Genomic DNA, 20,131 nt, shown 5'->3' with positions numbered 1-20,131 from the left:
TCCGTGGGCTGACTGTTATTTAACACAGGAATAATAAAAGCAAAGAATTTACGATCCTTCTCCTGTAGGGGAATGGAGAAGAAACAATCTTGCAAATCTATTATAGCCAATTGATACGAATGTGGAATCACATTTGGATTAGGCAGACCACACTGCAAAGGCCCCATGGGTTCAAGGATCTGGTTTATTTTCCTTAAATCTTGGCGAAATCTCCATTTTCCACTCTTCTTTTTTATGACGTAGACAGGGGTATTATAGGGGCTAACTGAAGGCTCAATATGGTCTGCCAATAATTGTTCATTTACCAATTGTATTAAAGCAAGTAGCTTTTCCCCCGTTATGGGCCATTGTTCTACCCATACTGGACTGGTAGATTTCCAGCTAAGGGGAAGTGCAAGCTTACTCATTAAATTGAATGGTAGCTTGTAATTGTTGCAGCAGGTCTCTGCCCCACAGATTGAGGTGGATTTTTAACACACAGGGTTGGATGTATGCAATGGTTTCAGAGCTATCAGGCAGAGAAACAGGCAGCCACTGTACACTTTTGGAAGAGGTTTGGGGGCCACCCACACCCCAGACTGCAGACGCAGACTCAAGGGGCCACGTGGGGTCCCAACAACTACTGGAAATTACAGAAACGTCTGCGCCCGTGTCAATCAAGCCTTCCAGCACAATACCATTGATTTTATACTTACGAAGAAGTTTCTTCCCTCCAATCCTCTGGACAACAGCTAACAGCTGTGGAGGGAAACAAGAGAGCTCGTGCAAATTACTATCCATAATAGAGGCAGTAGGATGAGAAGGGAGCACCACCAAATGCGCCCAGGACTCACCTTTTTTTAATTGCATGGGCATATGGCTCCAGAGTTGAACCATTATTGTGCCCACATAGTCAGGATCCAGAACTCCTGGAATAACCTGGATTCCTTCTTTTGCCGCAGAAAATTTGGGTAAAATTAAACCTGAGACTTTAGGAGGCAGTGGGCCTGCCAATTGGGTGGGCATAAGCACAATTTCACCAGGCAAAACAGTGTCTTTGGTCTCTTGATTGATCAAGTCAATGGCAAAGTCAGAAGGCGTATTTTCAGAAAGTTTTTCAGCAGCGGAAACTAAAGGCGAAAAACTCTCTAATTGTCCTGGCCCGAGAGTGGGGCCGCAATGGAGTTTCCCGGACTCCTGCATTGATTAGCCCAATGGTAGCCTTTACCACATTTCGGGCATTTTTTGGAAGGTCTAGCCCTGTTGGCAGCACCATCCTTGCTTGCCCCCCCCCCGCCAGGGGCTCTGCATTGCTTAGCAAAATGGCCTGGGCGCTTGCAATTAAAGCAATTCCCAGTGGGCTTTTTGCCAGCCTGGATGGCACCAGCTAGCAAGGACATCGCATGACTCTGGCTGCCAACATCTGCACAGGCTTGAATCATGTCAGCCAGGTCATATTTAGGGCGATGTATGATTGACTGCAAGGCTTTCTTGCAATCGGTGTTTGCGTTTTCAAAGGCCAATTTTTTCATCAGTTCATTCTGAGCTATAGTGTTATCAATCTGCCTAGTGACCGATTCTTTCAATCTATCTATAAATTGATGGTAGGGCTCCGAATGTTGTTGCTTAATATTAACAAAGGAGCTCAGTGGTTGCCCTGAGACAGGGACTTTGCGAAAGGTGCGTTGCACACAGGTCGCGGTGCGACTAAAATGTAAAGGTGTCAGCGTCGCCTGGGCTGGCATATTATCATACGGACCAGCACCAAAGAGTTGGTTGGCTGAATGCTGTGGATCAGCCAGGGCTACTGCGCAATGCTTAAATTCACTTTCAAATACCACATACTGAGCTGGTGATAAAAGCATGCGCATCAGATCTTTCCAGTCTTGAGGTAGCATTGTATAACCAGTTCCTATTCCCTCCAGCATTCCTGTCACATAAGTGGATTTTAGGCCAGAATCAGTAATGCCTTGTCTTAATTCTCTCAGAATGGAATAAGGAAGCGTCTCAGACATAATTTGTTGTTGCGCAGTGCCAGGGTTAGTATAAGAAATAGGGAAAGCAGACGGCAGTTCCCCGGCCCACCCCGCCTCCTCCTCCAATGAAAGAATTCCTTCCTGTCTAGCTTGAAAAAGTGCAGCACCCACAGCTCCTTTAGGAGCAGGCGAAGGGGGGAGGGAAGGGGGGATGGGGGTGGATGTGGGCTGAGGCGAAGGGGGGGTGATGGAGGCAAAAGCTTTGGGTAAGGAAGTAGATTGTCTGTTGCGGATAAAAGGGCAGGTGGTGGGGAATTGTCTGCTGCGGTTGACGACAGAGACGCCTGGGGACCTAATCTAGCGACGGCATCGGCACACTTCTGCCAAGTGAGCAGACAATGAATTGGAGCCCTCGGTTCTGCGAAGAGGGTTTTTACGATTTTTTGCCAAGTCTCCATCCCCAAAGACCCTGTTTCTGGGTGCCAGGGGCACTCACAAGCAATATGACATAACAATCGTTCAATTTCTTTCAAGGAACGATGCGCACCTGTTACTCTCTGCCTGACTAAATGAAACAGTTCTTTAGAATGCTCTTTTTGGGACTTTGTAAGCTCCCCCCCCCATACTCACGGTGTAGCGCGCTGAGACTTTTCCAGTCGAGTGAAGTATGAGGCTGCGTGAAGGGATCTGGCACGTCGGGGGTCACCAGATGTTGGATTGAAAATGAACGACAGACGAGTAGATAGGTGTCATATGGGAGGCGTCTCTCGAGCAAGCCTCTGAGACTCCCTTTTATTGAATATTACTGCATTTGCCACGTGTGCTTGTTGCTGATTGATTAACATAAGTTCAAAACAAGGGTTGCGTACAAGACATTAATTATTGCATATAAGACAGTCATAGACAGGTTAAAGGTTGGGAAAAGGAACGCGGAGTTTACACAGGCATGGGTTCAGACTGCCCGTACCAGAGTGGTACGAAAAAGGAATGTACAAGGAGGGGTAAGTACAGATTGATATTGTGTGAACTCAAGGTGAACAGAACGTACCAGGGTGATGATGGAATGTCTTAGCATCAGTACGGTTTGTGCAGCGTGAGCAAAACAAAGCTTAGAAGCAAGACTTCCCAGAATGCAAGAGAAAAGAAGCAATACTTTCCCATAATGCGACAGTTATGTGCAGAGAGAGAACTTCCCTTTAAGGGTTTTTTATTATTTTGCCTTTGCACTTAACTCTATTTTTAAGCCTTTCTGCCTCTCTCTTCTTTAATTGCCATGCTAATAACCAGGCTCAGGTTCTGTTTCAGGCTGTGTCTCTGTTTCAGGCTCCGGCACTGTATCAAACACTGTTGCAGACAAGGCTGTGGCACTATGGCTGTAGCTGTGGCTCTGGTTCTGTTTCAGGCTCTGGCACTGTATCAAGCACTGTTTCAGGCTCTGGCTCTCTTTCAGGCTCTGGTTCTGAATTAGGGTTTTGTTCTGGCTCTGGCTGTGTCTCTGGATCTGGCTGTGTCTCTGCTTCAGGCTCCTATGCTGTATCAAGCACTGTATCAGGCTCTGCCTCTCCCTCTGCCCCTGGCTACGTTTAAGCGTCAGGCTCAGTTTCAGACAGTGTCTCTGTTTCAGGATCCAGCACTCTATCAAGCACTATTTCAGACTCAGGCTGTGGATCTCGGCTGTGGCTGTGGATCTCGGCTGTGGCTCTGGCTCTCTTTGAGGGTCTGGTTCTGAATGAAGATCTGGTTCTGACTCTGATTCAGGGTCTCAGGATGGCTCTTCCTCTGCCTCTGACCCAGCTATGTTTCAGGGTCTGGCTCTCTTTCAGGCTCTGGTTCTGAATTAGGGTTTTGTTCTGGCTCTGGCTGTGTCTCTGGCTCTGGCTTCAGCTCCAGCTCCAGCACTGAATCAAGTACTGTTGCAGACTCAGGCTGCGGCTCTAGGCTGTGGCTGCAGCTATGTTTTGCGCTCCGGCCCTGTATCAAGCCCTATTTCTGGCTCTGGCTCATGGTCTCACTCTGACTCTGATTCAGGGTCTCGCTCTGGCTCTGGCACTCTATCAAGGACTGTTTCAGACTTAGGCTGTGGCTGTGGCTCTGGCTCTGTTTCCATTCTTACAATGGAATGTACACAAAACAATAATCCTTTCTATATAAATTTTCCAATACATTCCGAAAACATAAAAAATCCTTAATTGTTGTCCACCTCCTTTTAGTTCCTTTATCACTCGAATGCTAGCACGGAGTCAAAACTATTATTGTATTTTTGAACATATCTTGTATAACCATCCCATTTTTCTGCAAATTTTTGCTTTGAGATTCCTCTGAGTTTGCTAGTCAATTGAGACGTCTCCACCAATTCCTGTAATTTGATTTGCCAATCTGTTATTTTTGGATCCTTGTGATCTTTCCATCCCTTGGCCACAAGTATACGAGCTGCTGCGGTTGCATACAAATCTTAGATTTGTTAGGATCTCTTTATCTAAAATACTTCATAGAAATGCCTCCGGTTTTTTCGTAAAAGTTATCCCCATCATCTTTTTTAATTCATCGTATATTCCCCCCCCCCAAAAAAATCTTAATCTTTTCACACGTCCACCACATGTGGCTCATGTCACCGTTATTTCCTCCACATCTCCAACAAGCATTCGCCAAATTTTTATACATTCTTGATCATCTGGAAGGAGTGAGGTACCACCTATGAGCCATTTTCATCATGTTCTCTCTTATATTATAGCTGGCTGTAAATTTCAAATTTACATTCCATCAGTTTTCCCCATCTTTTAGCATAATTGGACGGCCCACATCTTGGGCCCACTTTATCATTGAAGCCTTAACCTCCTCATCCATTACTTCGCAGTCTAAAAAAAGTCTATACATTTTTGCGATTATTTTGGTTTTACTATTCAGTAGTTCTCTTTCAAATCTTAAAGGCACCTTTTCAAAACCTATCTGTTATCCAGTTCTCTTTGATGTTGTGGCTTTTTTTAACAGCGATTGCTTCTAGTGGAGAGTTCCATCTTGGGGTTTTCTGTTCCAAATATCTTTTGTATTTTCCCCATACCTTATATATAGCATTTCTTATTATATGATTTGAAAAACTCCTATGCGTCTTTATTTTCCCATAATTAAGATAGCCATGCCACCCAAAACGGGTGTCATGACCTTCTAGATCTAAAATATCCCAATTTTTTAATAAATACCAATCTTTCAACCAGGGAAGACATGAGGCTTCGTAATATAGCTTCAAATCCCGTAGCCACCTCTTTCTACAGTATCTATTAATATCTTATGCTTTACTCTTGGTCTTTTACCCTTCCACAAAAATTTAGAAATTTCTTTTTGCCACTTGTTGATACTGCTGGTCTTTGCTGTAATTGGAATCGTTTGGAATAGAAAGAGTAGCTTTGGTAAAACTATCATTTTAATTACCGAAATACGGCCCAGGAATGATAAATTTAACCTTGTCCATGTCTCCAACTGTCTTTTGATATCTTTCCAACAATTGGTATAATTATCTTCATATAAGTTAATATTCTTTGGTGTTATCCATAATCCTAAATACTTGAATAGTTTTGTCTTTTTTAAATTCATTTTGAACCCCACAACTTTACCGTAGCCATATATCATATTTCCAACACCTTTCTTAAACTCTGTTTTGGTTGCTCCGTACTTATAATTAAATTGTCAGCACATGCCCTCATTTTGTAACTTCTATTTCCCAGCATAATCCCTTTTATTTTTTTTTCTTCCCTAATTTGTTTACATAAAGCTTCCAATGTTAATATGAAAATTAAGGGGGATAGTGGGCAACCTTGTCTGACCCCTTTACTGATTTCACACTCCTCTGATAAATTTCCATTGATTATGATTTTAGCTTTTTGTTTTGATTATATGGCTTCAATCCCTTTTATATACTGTATACCAAAATCCATATGGTGTAATAGACCTTTCATAAATTTCCAGGATACCCTGTTGAAAGCTTTTTCTGCATCTATAGCCATTAAGACTGCCTTCTTTTCTATTCTTAAGTCTAAATACGCTAATAAGTTTATAATGTTTCTAGTGTTGCTATAAATGTGCCTCCCGGGCAAAAAGCCAGCTTGGTCATTGTGTATCATCATCTGGAAGCCTTTTTTTGATCTTTCGGCTAAAATATTTGCATAGAATTTATAATCGTTATTTAGAAGTGCAATAGGCTTATAGTTGTTAATAAGTAGATTGTCCGTTCCCTGTTTTGGAATTAATGCAATAAGGCTGTCTTTCCAAGAATCCGGCATGGTTCCGTCTTTTAAGATGTTGTTCATGATACTTCTTAATGGGTCAGACAGTAAGTCCTCCATTATTTTATAATATATTGCCGGTAGGCCGTCTGGCCCTGGTGGCTTTCCTATCTTTGCTTCCTTAATTGCTCTTTGCATTTCGTACGATGTAATAGGGGCATTCAACAGTTCTTTTTGTTCTTTAGTAAGTTTCGGAAGACATTTCTGTTCTAAATGTTCTTTAACTTCTTCTGTTGTTTCATTTCCTTCCTTATAGATTTCTCTAAAGAATTCGAGAAATCGTTCCTCTATTTCTTTAGGGTTGTTTATTATTTTGCCTTTGCACTTAACTCTATTTATAAGCCTTTCTGCCTCTTTCTTCTTTAATTGCCATGCTAATAATCAGGCTCAGGTTCTGTTTCAGGCTGTGTCTCTGTTTCAGGCTCCGGCGTTGTATCAAACACTGTTGCAGACTCAGGCTGTGGCACTATGGCTGTAGCTGTGGCTCTGGTTCTGTTTCAGGCTCTGGCACTGTATCAAGCACTGTTTCAGGCTCAGGCTTCTGCTCTTTATTAGGCTTTGTCTCAGTCTTTGGCTCTAGCACTTATTCTAGCTCTATTTCAGGTTCGGCCTGTGTCTCAGCCTTTGTCTCTGTTTCACGCTGTTTCTCTGTTTCAGTCTTCGACGCTGTTTCAAGCCCTGTATCTGTCTCTGCCTCTGTTTCAGGCTCTGGCACTCTATCTAAGAGAGTTTGTGTACTGGTCCAGTAAACGCTTCCGCTGCGCCACCAGCAACAGCTCTCTTTGCAGAGCATTAATTAAGTCCAGTGCAGAATTTCTTGTTGCAGTACAAGCTTCAAAGTCTCAGCAGCAAAGAAATAATGACACAGGGAAGCCTGTCTTTCCAAAGACAGGTTTATTGCAGAAAGATAACAGAAACACCTCCGGAGCTTTCGGACATTTTTACTTCACGCCCCACACACAGAAAACAAACACTCTTTATATACTGAGCAACTTAACAACTTAACGAGCTTGACTACTTAAAGTTACATGACATTGCTAACTTGCCAGCGTCTTAGGTTTCACACCCTAACACCCCCTCTCGCTGGCAATACAAAAAACAAAATTACTTCGGACCCATTTCACAAAAGTTTTCATGCCGCTGAAACCCAAGCGGTTTTGTAAAACCATCAGCTTGATTTTCATGACTGGGACAGTAATTTAATTTAACAATTCCTGCTTTTACCGTTTGACAAACATTTTGAAAGCGGATATCCAAATGTTTTGTACGACCTTTAAACTGCCCATTTTGTGCTAACTTAAGACACGGTTGATTATCAGCCCATACAGTGATTGGAGTGATGGCCTTTTCATACATCTCTTGTGCCAAGCATTTGTAAAATTCTAGATCTCTACATAACTCAGATAAGGCACAGAACTCAGCTTCTGTTGACGACAAAGTAATCAGGTTCTGTTTCTTGGATCTCCACCCAATCAGAGAGTTACCAAATTTTATTACACAGCCAGACACTGATTTTCTATCCTTTAAATTTGCCCAATCACTATCTGCCCAACAAGTAATCTGTGCTTGTCCTTCCGAAGATAATTCAAGGCAAAAATCTTTGGTGTATTGTAAATATCTTAACACTCTTTGAATTCCTTTCCATGCATTTACACTAGGTGTCGAAGCTTCTCTGCTGAGTAAGTTAACAGCGTAAGCAATATCTGGTCTACTCCATTGAGAAAGATGGAGTAAGCTTCCCAGTGCTGACTGAAAGATTTCAGCACGCTTGAATTCAGCACTATCCTTGAACTCATTGTCTTTTACAAACCCCATTTCCATTGGTGTTCTAGCACCTGCACACTCCGTCATGTTAAACTTTTTCAACATTTGCAATATCTTGCCTTTTTGATTCAGTAGAAAACTGCCATTTTTGGTCCTATCTATCTGAACACCTTCACATCACCAAGATTCTTAACTTTGAAGTGTTTATTTAACTCTTTGGCTAGTTTTTTTACTTGTTCTTGTGTCTTTGAAGTATAAATCAGGTCATCTACATAAACAAGCAAAGATTCTTGAGCATCTCCTGAACTTCTGAAATATAAGCAATTGTCAGCCTTGCTCCTGCTAAAACCAATGCCTACCAAAACGTCATTCAAACACTCATTCCAATTATGAGCAGATTGCTTGAGTCCATAAATAGATTTATGTAGTTTCCATACCTGATTTGATTTACTAACTTTCAATCCTGGCGGTAGCTCCATATAGAGCTCTTCAGCCAAGTCTGAATGAAGATAAGCTGTAGAGACATCAAATTGATTCACTTTGAACCCTTTCTGAGCAGCAACTGCTAATAGTGCCCGTAGGGTTTCACTCCTTGAAGTGGGTGCATAGACTTCGGAATAATGTAACCCCTTTCTTTGCGTAAAACCTCAAGCTACAAGTCTTGCTTTGTACTCTGGTTTCCCCATCGCTGTTGTCTTTATCCTGTACACCCTCCTACAACTTACTGCCTTGGTACCTTCTGGCAGTTTGGTGATGGAAAACACACCCAGTTCTTTCATAGAATTCAACTCCTTTTGCATGGCCTCACACCATCTACTGGCCTCCTCCTGGGGTAATTGCTCAACCTCCTCAAAACTTTCAGGTTCGCAATTTGCCAAACCAGCCCAAACACTAATAGCTTGGTAGCTTTCAGGAGGTTTACCTTTGTTGGTACGCTTAGAACGCCTTAACAGTTCCTGCAATGTTCCTTCAGTTTCCTCCTCTGACCCAGAATCACTAGTCGTCACCTGTTTGTCACTAGTAGTTGAAGAACTTTCTGATTCTGACTTTACACGTCTCTCTTGCTGTACAGGTGAACTTTTAGAGCTAGAAGATTCTGACTTTACAGACTTGGGTGAACTAGACGATTTCTCACCCTTGTCCTCAGACTCAAATTCCTCAGTCTGTTCTGGAACTAATACCTGCCCTGGGGCCTGAGTTTCATGGTTACTGTTCACCACATCAAATAGTATGTCAGGATTTCCATGAATTTTATTCCAACCATCCTGTTCACAAAATTCCGCACTTCTGCTGATTGTGATTTTCGTTTGATTGCCTTCTACATTCACAAATCTCCAACCTTTTGTGTTTGCTTGATAACCACAGAAAAACATTTCTTTAGACCTAGGATCGCCTTTCCTACGTTGTGCCCTAGGCACCAGCACATAAGCACGACATCCAAAAACTCTTAGATGATCAATTTTTGGTTTTTCCCCAAATAGCATGAAGTAAGGAGTGTTGCCTACTGTGCTATTGTACACTCTGTTAAAAGTATAATTCGCATACAGTGCAGCCTCAGCCCAAAAACGCTGTGGAAGTCCAGAATCAAACAGCAAAGCAGCACTGGCTTCCTGTAATGTTCGCAATTTTCTTTCGGCAACTGCATTCTCCTGTGGTGAATAGGGATTGGTAAGTCTATGAACTATACCTTTCCTTTTTAACCACATCTCCAGCGTGTGGTTCACATATTCCCCACCACGATCTGATTGTATTTTACGTACCCTGGTGTCAAATTTACATTCGACTTCTTCAATCCAATCCATCAGGATGGAAGCTGCTTGTGATTTTTCTTTCAGAAAGAAAACCCAACTAGCCCTTGAAAAGTCATCCACCAAAATTTGCATAAATCTCGCACCTCCAAGCGATTTGACTGGCATAGGGCCACACACGTCTGTGTGCACAAGTTCAAAGGGTTTCTTGCTTACTCTATCAGATCTAGGATAGTTACATGTCTTAACCTTAGCATGTTTACAAGCACAACAATCCAGAAAATTTGGACAGGGTTTAATGTTACACTCCTCAGCTAAATCTGGCATCTTGCTTACATACTTAAAGCATATATGAGCTAACCTTCTGTGTAGTAGATGTGCACAACCTGTATGAGGAGCCTTATTTACACACTTAGCTTGCGCTTCACCTGTTGAACATCTACCTGCTGCTAACTGCTCTTCAACCAAAACAAAAAGCCCATCCTCACAGGGAATTTTAACTAGCTCCTTCCCCTGTTTCGAAATGGTGCACACATCATTTTCAAACTCAACCTTAAAACCACTTTTTTACCAGGCATGACAGTCTCAAAAGTCCATTCTTCATTCCTGGAAGAACAAAAACAGGAAGGTTAGTTTGCAAACAGTTAACATAAATTGTGCCTTTAAGGTTCATTTCTCATTTACTATTGTCTGCTATAGTCACGGTTTTTGCAACTGGCAATGTCTTGCAGTTCATCAAGCGGCCACTAGATGTCGCTGGAACTAAACTGTGACTTGCTCCACTGTCAATTATCCACTTCAAGGTTTGTTGGCTCCTTTTAGGACTCTGTTGTGCTGCCATTGCAGATAGTCCCTTATCAGACCTGCTCCCCCTCTGGATTGTTGATTCTTGTAGTTCTCACGTCGTCTTCCCCTGTAACTCCGGAAACTGGCCTTGGACTGTTGAAATTCCTGTTGCTTTTCTGGACACTTTGCTATCAAATGAAACCTGCTGCCACATCGAAAACATGACTTGCTGGCCATAGCAGACACTTGTGAGGCTTCCTTACAGCTCTGCCTGCTAGTTTTCCCACGCTGGGAGTTATCTGAACATCCAACCCTTGGGGTATTTGAATTATCAATACGTTTTCGATGATGTTGATATTCTTGCTCACACAATCTACCAGTCACATAATTCATATTCAGCTGGTCCTCTGGCAAAACTTGTAAAGTTAGTACTAAGTTTTCAAACCCTGCATGCAGGCTGCTAAGCAGAGTATATGTCAGGAAAAAGCACCAAGGCAAAAGCCAGCTCCAGATGGCTGGAATGCAAAACAGGATGCTGTGGTTTCTCACTGTACTGTTGGGGAAAAGGTGGAGCCTATTCTCTGTACTGAGCACCGGATGTTAGCTCAGTGTGTCATCTGACCTGTGCTGGAAGTACAGGGGAGGAGTGTGACTCTTCTGATGGAGACTGAAGGGTGCAGTCACATTTCTATGTACTGTTGAGTGACAGGAATAAAACATGTAGAAAGGACTCCTGTCTGTCTCATTTCTCCTCCCTGGGAGAATGCAGGGAGGGAGAGAGAAGCAGAGGGTGTGTTCTTCTCACGACTAATGAGAAGAATCGCCGGGTTTGTTTACCTAGCCTGCCGAGGTCGCAGACGGACGGTAAGCACAGTATCTCGCTCAATTGCTTCGGGGGAGGCCAGGTACCTCTGCCTGTGAGCTGAAGATACTAACATATGGTAGCAGAGGATGGTTACGATTCATCGGACATCTGCATGAGAGGCTGCTGGATTGTCCTCCTCTGCTCCAAGGGAGAAGGCAAGCGTCTGAAAGAAGCCAGAGGCTCAACAGACAGCTGGTGGAAAGAAGAGGTGTTTTCCAGAGCAACAAAAGTTCAAGGTATGCTGCATTTCGGGCTAAAAGTGTGAACGCAGGATGATTAATTCCCTGGTTCATAGGAGCTGCGTGTTGGAAAAACAAAAGCTCCGGAAGGAAAGGCCTGCAGCTCAGAGGCTGAAGCCTGCATTCCACAAATTCCTGTGGTTTAAGATAAGAAGTCCTGAATGCACTGTTGCTTAGTAACGGAAAGTTGGAAAGTTACTGGCAAAGGGGCAAGGCTCTGAGTGTGAGCCTGGGAAAGCGAAACAAAACCAGGAAATGTTTTGACTACAAGTTTAAGAGCTCTTGGAAGGGACTTTCCATAGCAGCCAGCGTCAAGCTGCCAGGTGCTAAAAGCATAAACAGCTTGCAGTTTGCCTGCGTGAGAAAGAAAAAAACAACTGTTGGATTTTACAGTTTGCTTGACAGTGTGAGCTGAAGAGGCTTGGCTTCAAGATGGATGCCAAGAAAGGGGGAGCCCTGCCCTGTTCATCTCCCTTAACCAGAGACAGTTATTCATCATGGTCTGGATGGATAACTACCCCAGAGGGGGTGAGCCAAGATGATGCTGGCCAAGTTCCTAAGAGCTCATCGAAAGCTGAGGAGAGCTTTGACCCCAGAGGGGAGAATGCAGGAACTGTGGCTGTTGGAACTATTGGTGTTCCTGAACAAAGTGCAATGGGTGTTGCTGACAGGGGGAGGGAAGAACAGAGTTCTAATTCCCCCATTGCTGATGCAACTAGGGAGCATGGTGTAGCATTGAGTGCTGTCCGATGCTACAATTGTGGACAGACTGGGCATCTACAGCGAAACTGTAAGAAGCCGTGACAGTCAAGAGGAGCAAAGAGCAGCTCTACGAAGCCTGAGGCGTCAGGCAAAAGCCGTACCAAGTGCCAGGTGAAACCTGCAAAGGCTATGATGGCGAAAGGAACCACGCCAGATGTTGGGAACTCGTTCATAATCGACACGGGCGTGACCGTCCATATGTGCCCACACAGAGGATTATTTTCGACGTTGAAGAAGCAAAGCTTCGCTGTGAAACAGGCCAACGGTCAAGAGTTAGAAGCGACTGGAATTGGGACTGTGTATCTTGAGAGTCTGAACTTGACTATAAGTGATGTTTACCTGGTTCCAGAACTGAAATTTAATCTGCTGAGTGTGTCGCAGATTGCAAAGAAAGGACTGAAACTGACCTATGATGCTAAAAGCTGCAAGATCTACAAAGATGGAGAACTGTTTCTTACTGCCAAAGAGAAAGATGGACTGTATTTGTTGACTTTTGATCAAAGTGATTACATGAAATGTAATTCTTCTGATTCTAACGAAATCTCTCTTGCAGGTGTGACCAGTGTGAGCACCAGGAAGCTGACCAAGAAGGTCGACAGAGCATTTCAGCGGGTGTATGCTGATGTGATTGGTCCTCTAGAACCATCTAGGGGCGGTGCAAGATATTACCTTTTGTGTGTTGATTGTTTCACTAATTATTCTTGGGTTTATTTGATGGAGAAACCACAAGAAACTTTAGAAAAGTTTCAGGAGTTTTGTGACAAGGTTAAAAATATGCATGATGCTAACATTGATTGTCTTTTCACAGATGACAAACAAGTTTTTCTGTTACAGAAGTTTCAGAAGTTCCTGGATGGAAAAGGGATAGACCACAAAGTTGCTGTCTCGCCAGAAGCATGGAACAGGGGGGTCTGTGTAAAAGTGAACAAATAATTGCAAAAGGGGATGCATGCGCAATTGCTGAGTTCACATTTGCCACATGAATATTGGGCCGAATCGCTAGCGTCCTATCTTCATGTGTGGTTGAGAAAGGTCTCAACACAGTTGGGATGTTCTCCTTTTGAGAAGCTGTTCAATAGAAAACCTTCTGTTGCCTACTTTAAGGTTTTCGGGTCTCATGTGAGAACAAAAGCTCCAGGTGGAGTAAAGAATGCCAAAGGCATTTTTGTGGGTTATGAAAAAGGTCTCTACAGAGTAATTTTGTCTGAATCTGGTCAGGTGATTCTCACAAAGTTCCTAGAGAGTGCTCCAGAGCAAGAGCGGGTAGTACAGACATTTCTCACAGGTGACAATTCGGATGATGATGATGATTTTTCTGATGTCACAGATTACAGTGGTACTACTGACGATGACACTGATAGCTCAGAGAGTTCAGTTGTAACAGTCATTGAGAGAAAATCTCACACAATGGATAGACCTTCACAGATGAAGGAAGAACCACTGATTGCTACTGGTTCTCAACAAAGTCCAGAGGTTGAACCAGTGAGCACAGAGGATCAGAACCTCATACGCAGGTCTGAGAGAGTCACAAAGGGTGTACCACCAAAGAGGTACTCAAAAGAGTTTGCTAACTTAGCTGTTGCATGTGTTGCTATTGTTAACAACTCAAAGCAGGATAAGGCAGTGTCTAAGTCAGAGACAAAGACACAAAAGAGAGTAGCTAACCAAGGTAATGCAGAAGCACTCATTCCTTGGAAGCCAGACAACCAGAGAGGTACACTGGTGAAACCAGTGGTGGGAAGTTCCAAGGGTGGAACTGAAACAACAGGGGACTGTTATATGTATAACAACTGTTTGTTCTCTTCTCTGGATCATGTTTTGCCAATTGTTGCTTTTGGGGGAGGTTGTCAGGAAAAAGCACCAAGGCAAAAGCCAGCTCCAGATGGCTGGAATGCAAAACAGGATGCTGTGGTTTCTCACTGTACTGTTGGGGAAAAGGTGGAGCCTATTCTCTGTACTGAGCACCGGATGTTAGCTCAGTGTGTCATCTGACCTGTGCTGGAAGTACAGGGGAGGAGTGTGACTCTTCTGATGGAGACTGAAGGGTGCAGTCACATTTCTATGTACTGCTAGAGTGACAGGAATAAAACATGTAAATAGGACTCCTGTCTGTCTCATTTCTCCTCCCTGGGAGAATGCAGGGAGGGAGAGAGAAGCAGAGGGTGTGTTCTTCTCACGACTAATGAGAAGAATCGCCGGGTTTGTTTACCTAGCCTGCCGAGGTCGCAGACGGACGGTAAGCACAGTATCTCGCTCAATTGCCTCGGGGGAGGCCAGGTACCTCTGCCTGTGAGCTGAAGATACTAACAGTATAAACTTTAATATTTTCAGGAAAATTCACACCTAAAGATGACAGTCGGTTGAAATACTCAGTCATCTGTGACGTGTGTTCAACCACACTATCCCCTGGCTTCAGTTTCAACTCATACAAAGCACGTATAATGTTCACCTTCTCTCCGGGCGTGGCTCTATGGTGAATTCGCCTAAGAGCTTCCCAAATTTCAAATGCAGACCTTAAATTTTCCACATGAGGTAATTGGGAATCGTCTATCGATACCATCAACATGCATCTAGCTTTAGTGTCCATTTTATCATGTTCACTGTTCTGAGCATGTGCAGCAGCCTGTTGCTCTGCTGTGGCATCTGCTGCAACAGCCACAAACGGCTTTCGCCTCTGGACATAGTCAGCCCACACTTCTTTGGCTTCCAACCAGACTTGAGCCCTCTTAGACCACTGCACGTAATTAGCAGAGTTCAACTTTGTAAAGGGAACCTGGAAATTTTCCACTGCCATTCTTGGGGTCTGCCGCTACTCCCTCTGTGTGCCCTTTCTTCTCTTTCCCCTTGGGATTTGTTTTACTCACTTTTCAGACGCCTCCAGCCTCCTTTAAGAGCTGGATTTATGACCAAGCCGGTCTTCTCTCCTCCGAAAGCTGCTTTCACTTTCTCTGCACACAATACAGCTGTAGACACGTAGAAGGGTCCATAACCTAAGAGAGTTTGTGTACTGGTCCAGTAAACGCTTCCGCTGCGCCACCAGCAACAGCTCTCTTTGCAGAGCATTAATTAAGTCCAGTGCAGAGATTCTTGTTGCAGTACAAGCTTCAAAGTCTCAGCAGCAAAGAAATAACGACACAGGGAAGCCTGTCTTTCCAAAGACAGGTTTATTGCAGAAAGATAACAGAAACACCTCCGGAGCTTTCGGACATTTTTGCTTCACGCCCCCCACACAGAACACAAACACTCTTTATATACTGAGCAACTTAACAACTTAACGAGCTTGACTACTTAAAGTTACATGACATTGCTAACTTGCCAGCGTCTTAGGTTTCACACCCTAACACTATCAAGTACTGTTTCTGGCTCTGGCTCTCTTTCAGGCTCTGGTTCTGAATTAGGGTTTTGTTCTGGCTCTGGCTGTGTCTCTGGATCTGGCTGTGTCTCTGCTTCAGGCTCCTATGCTGTATCAAGCACTGTATCAGGCTCTGCCTCTCCCTCTGCCCCTGGCTACGTTTAAGTGTCAGGCTCAGTTTCAGACAGTGTCTCTGTTTCAGGATCCAGCACTCTATCAAGCACTATTTCAGACTCAGGCTGTGGATCTCGGCTGTGGCTGTGGATCTCGGCTGTGGCTCTAGGCTCCGTCTGTGGCTCCGTCTGTGGCTCTGGCTCTCTTTCAGGGTCTGGTTCTGAATGAAGATCTGGTTCTGACTCTGATTCAGTGTCTCATGATGGCTCTTCCTCTGCCTCTGACCCAGCTATGTTTCAGGGTCTGGCTCTCTTTCAGGCTCTGGTTCTGAATTAGGGTTTTGTTCTGGCTCTGGCTGTGTCTCTGGCTCTGGCTCCAGCTCCAGCTCCGGCACTGTATCAAGTACTGCTGCAGACTCAGGCTGTGGCGCTAGGCTGTGGCTGCAGCTATGTTTTGTGCTCCGGCCCTGTATCAAGCCCCATTTCTGGCTCTGGCTCTGGCTCTGGCTCTGGCTCTGGCTCTGGCTCTGGCTCTGGCTCTGGCTCTGGCTCTGGCTCTGGCTCTGGCTCTGGCTCTGGCTCTGGCTGTGTCTCTGGCTTTCTTTCAACTCTGGCTCTGAATGCGCTCTGGCTCTGGCTCTGATTCATGGTCTCACTCTGACTCTGATTCAAGGTCTTGCTCTGGCTCTGGCACTCTATCAAGGACTGTTTCAGACTCAGGCTGTGGCTGTGGCTCTGCCTCAGTTTCAGGCTCAGGCTCTGTTTGAGGCTGTGTCTCTGTTTCAGGCTCCGGCACTGTATCAAGTACTGTTGCAGACTCAGGCTGTGGCTCGTGGCTGTGGCTGTGGCAGTTGCTCTGGTTCGGGCTGTGGCTCTTTTTCAGGCTCTGGTTCTGAATGAGGGCTTGGTTATGGCACTGATTCAGAGTCTCGCTCTGTCTCTGGCTGTGTCTCTGTTGCACCTCAAGCGGTGGTTTGTTGTTGTTATTTTCTTTCTGGGGTGGGACAAATGTTTAGTTGGGGCGGGGATTATTTTAAGTTTAGCATAATTGTTTCTTGCTTTGTTTTTCTTTTACTATTTTTTTAGGTTTTTAGGAATGGCATCAAGAGAGTTCTGAGGTATTTGCAGGAAACCAAAGACTTTTGTCTTAGGTTGCCGGCACAAGGAGAAGTCAAACTGACTTGTCTTGTGGACTCGGATTGGGCTAATCTTGAGGATCGCAAGTCTGTGTCTGGCCTAGTGGTGAAGTTTGGGAACTCAGTAGTTGGATGGAGGTCTAAGAAGCAAAGTCTTATAGCGCTCTCATCCACTGAGGCTGAGTTTAGTGCTCTTTCAGAGGTGTGCAGAGAAGTTCTATGCTTGCTTAGTGCAGGAACTCTGCGAAGTGGATTGTCTGCCGATACGTGTTTTCGAGGACAATCAACCATGCCTGCGTTTGGCAGAGTCAGGTCAGTTCAAGGCTAGAACTAAACACCTAGACATTCACTTTCGGAATGTGTGTCAGAGCGTTCAGGAGGGATTAGTTGCGCTGAAGTATTGTCCCTCTGCCAAGAACCTAGCTGATGGGTTCACGAAGCCACTCACCTTCCAAAGACATGGGGAGTTTTGTGAAGATCTGGGTTTGGGACGACCAAGGGTCGATTCTCCCCTCAGGCGCGAGGCAAGAGGGGGTGTTGGGTGTAGTGAAGGGTTAACCTTCTGTGCCTCAAGCCTGAGAGGAGGCGCTTACAAGGGAAGTAAGCCAGGACGTGGCGAAAGCAGCTTGGAATGCTGTGAGCTGAGTGGGAACCGAAAGCAGTTCAGCCGCTGCACTGAGAGAGAAGGACGCAGAGAAAATGCAGCTTGAATCTGATGGTCTTTATGAATTGTAAACACACTATATTTGAGCAAATAAAGGGATAGTAGGACAGAAGAAACGTGTGGGACTTGTTTACTGCTCTCTCGACACCCCCCGCTGTGTACTTCTGCTAATTGCTTTACGATCTACAGAGGCTCCCAGGGGAAGCGTGGCTGGGCGCCGAACAATAAAGCAATAAATCTATCGAACATGGCTCTCTATCAAGGGCTGTTTCAGACTCAGGCTGTGGCTGTGGCTGTTCCTCTGGTTCTGGCTCTGGCTCTTTCTCAGGCTCTGGTTCTGAATGAGGGCTTGGTTTTTGTTGGGAAAAAGCACCAAGGCAAAAGCCAGCTCCAGATGTCTGGAATGCAAAACAGGATGTTGTGGTTTCTCACTGTACTGTTGGAGAAAAGGTGGAGCCTATTCTCTGTACTGAGCACCGGATGTTAGCTCAGTGTGTCATCTGACCTGTGCTGGAAGTACAGGGGAGGAGTTGTGTCTCTTCTGATGGAGACTGAAGGGTGCAGTCACATTTCTATGTACTGTTGAGTGACAGGAATAAAACATGTAGAAAGGACTCCTGTCTGTCTCATTTCTGCTCCCTGGGAGAATGCAGGGAGGGAGGGAGAAGCAGAGAAGCAGAGGGTGTGTTCTTCTCATGACTAATGAGAAGAATCGCCGGGTTTGTTTACCTAGCCTGCCGGAGGTCGCAGACGGACGGTAAGCAACAGTATCTCGCTCAATTGCCTCGGGGGAGGCCAGGTACCTCTGCCTGTGAGCCGAAGATACTAACAGTTTTGGCACTGATTCAGGGTCTCGCTCTGGCTCTGGCACTATATCAAGGACTGTTTCAGACTTAGGCTGTGGCTGTGGCTCTGGCTCTGTTTCCATTCTTACAATGGAATGTACACAAAACAATAATCCTTTCTATATAAATTTTCCAATACATTCTGAAAACATAATAAATCCTTAATTGTTGTCCACCTCCTTTTAATTCCTTTATCACTCGAATGCTAGCACGGAATCAAAACTATTATTGTATTTTTGAACATATCTTGTAGAACCATCCCATTTTTCTGCAAATTTTTGCTTTGAGATTCCTCTGAGTTTGCTAGTCAATTGAGCCATCTCCACCAATTCCTGTAATTTGATTTGCCAATCTGTTATTTTTGGAGCCTCGTGATCTTTCCATCCCTTGGCCACAAGTATATGAGCTGCTGCGGTTGCATACAAGAATACCTCTCTTAGATTTTTTGGGATCTCTTTATCTAAAATACTTCATAGAAATGCCTCCGGTTTTTTCGTAAAAGTTATCCCCATCATCTTTTTAAATTCATCGTATATTCCCCCCCCCCCAAAAAAAATATTAATCTTTTCACACATCCACCACATGTGGCTCATGTCACCGTTATTTCCTCCACGTCTCCAACAAGCATTCGCCATTTTTTATACATTCTTGATCATCTGGAAGGAGTGAGGTACCACGTATGAGCCATTTTCATCATGTTCTCTCTTATATTATAGCTGGCTGTAAATTTCAAATTTACATTCCATCAGTTTTCCCCATCTTTTAGCATAATTGGACGGCCCACATCTTGGGCCCACTTTATCATTGAAGCCTTAAACTCCTCATCCATTACTTTGTAGTCTAAAAGAAGTCTATACATTTTTGCGATTATTTTGGTTTTACTATTCAATAGTTCTCTTTCAAATCTTGAAGGCTCCTTTTCAAAACCTATCTGCTTATCCTGTCTGAACACTTCATTCACCTGGAAGTAATCTAGCCAACTAGAAAAGTGATCTTTTATTTTCTCATAACTTATCAGTATTAGTTCACCCTCCTCCCTGTTACGCTACTGAAGCAATGCAGCCGCGAGCTGCTGGTAGCTTGAAAACAAAACATAATGGGAATGTTGGGACTGTTCCGTAGGAAACAGAGGGACAGTCAATTCATAGTGCAGAGGGCACCGGAATTAGCTCAGAGTGTAATATGAGCTGGACAGGAAGTGTTTGTTCTCTCTCGACTGCAGGAGTATGAAGAGAGCAGTCATGTTTTCTGTAATGCTGCAAAGACAGAAATAAAGACATGTAAATACGTTTCTGTCTATCTCTTTCCCCTGTCCGGGGGGGGCAGAAGAGGGGGGGGTGTTCTTCTCACGCTGAGAAGGATCACCTATCGCGACCTCTGCCTGGATCTTGCCGGGAAAGCAGACAGGGAGGTCAACAGGAGACCAAGCCGGGTGCCTGGGAGAGATGCCAGTTTCTCCTGATAAAGGCTTGATTCCTCACACTCCCCCCCTTAATATTGTGTTATACGTTATCCAGTTCTCTTTGATGTTGTTGCTTTTTTTAACAGCGATTGCTTCTAGTGGAGAGTTGCATCTTGGGGTTTTCTGTTCCAAATATCTTTCGTATTTTCCCCATACCTTATAT

The 20,131-nt window shown here is 44.3% G+C and overlaps 1 long non-coding RNA gene across 1 annotated transcript in view; it reads right to left on the bottom strand.

Annotated features, from left to right (window-relative positions):
• LOC310697734 overlaps window positions 1–18,268 on the bottom strand; it is a 422,763-nt gene extending 404,495 nt beyond the window's left edge. Inside the window, exons 1-2 of the long non-coding RNA XR_014521175.1 lie at window positions 18,094–18,268; window positions 12,169–14,302 (exon numbers count right to left, since the gene is read on the bottom strand). This is a non-coding gene — a long non-coding RNA (uncharacterized lncRNA). The remainder of the gene's footprint in view (window positions 1–12,168; window positions 14,303–18,093) is intronic.
• Between the last annotated feature and the right edge of the window lie 1,863 nt (window positions 18,269–20,131).

The sequence above is a fragment of the Podarcis liolepis genome (assembly GCF_965112155.1).
Source record: "Podarcis liolepis genome assembly, chromosome: W".
NCBI lineage: Eukaryota > Metazoa > Chordata > Lepidosauria > Squamata > Lacertidae > Podarcis > Podarcis liolepis.
This window is presented reverse-complemented; position numbering and strand designations above follow the sequence as displayed.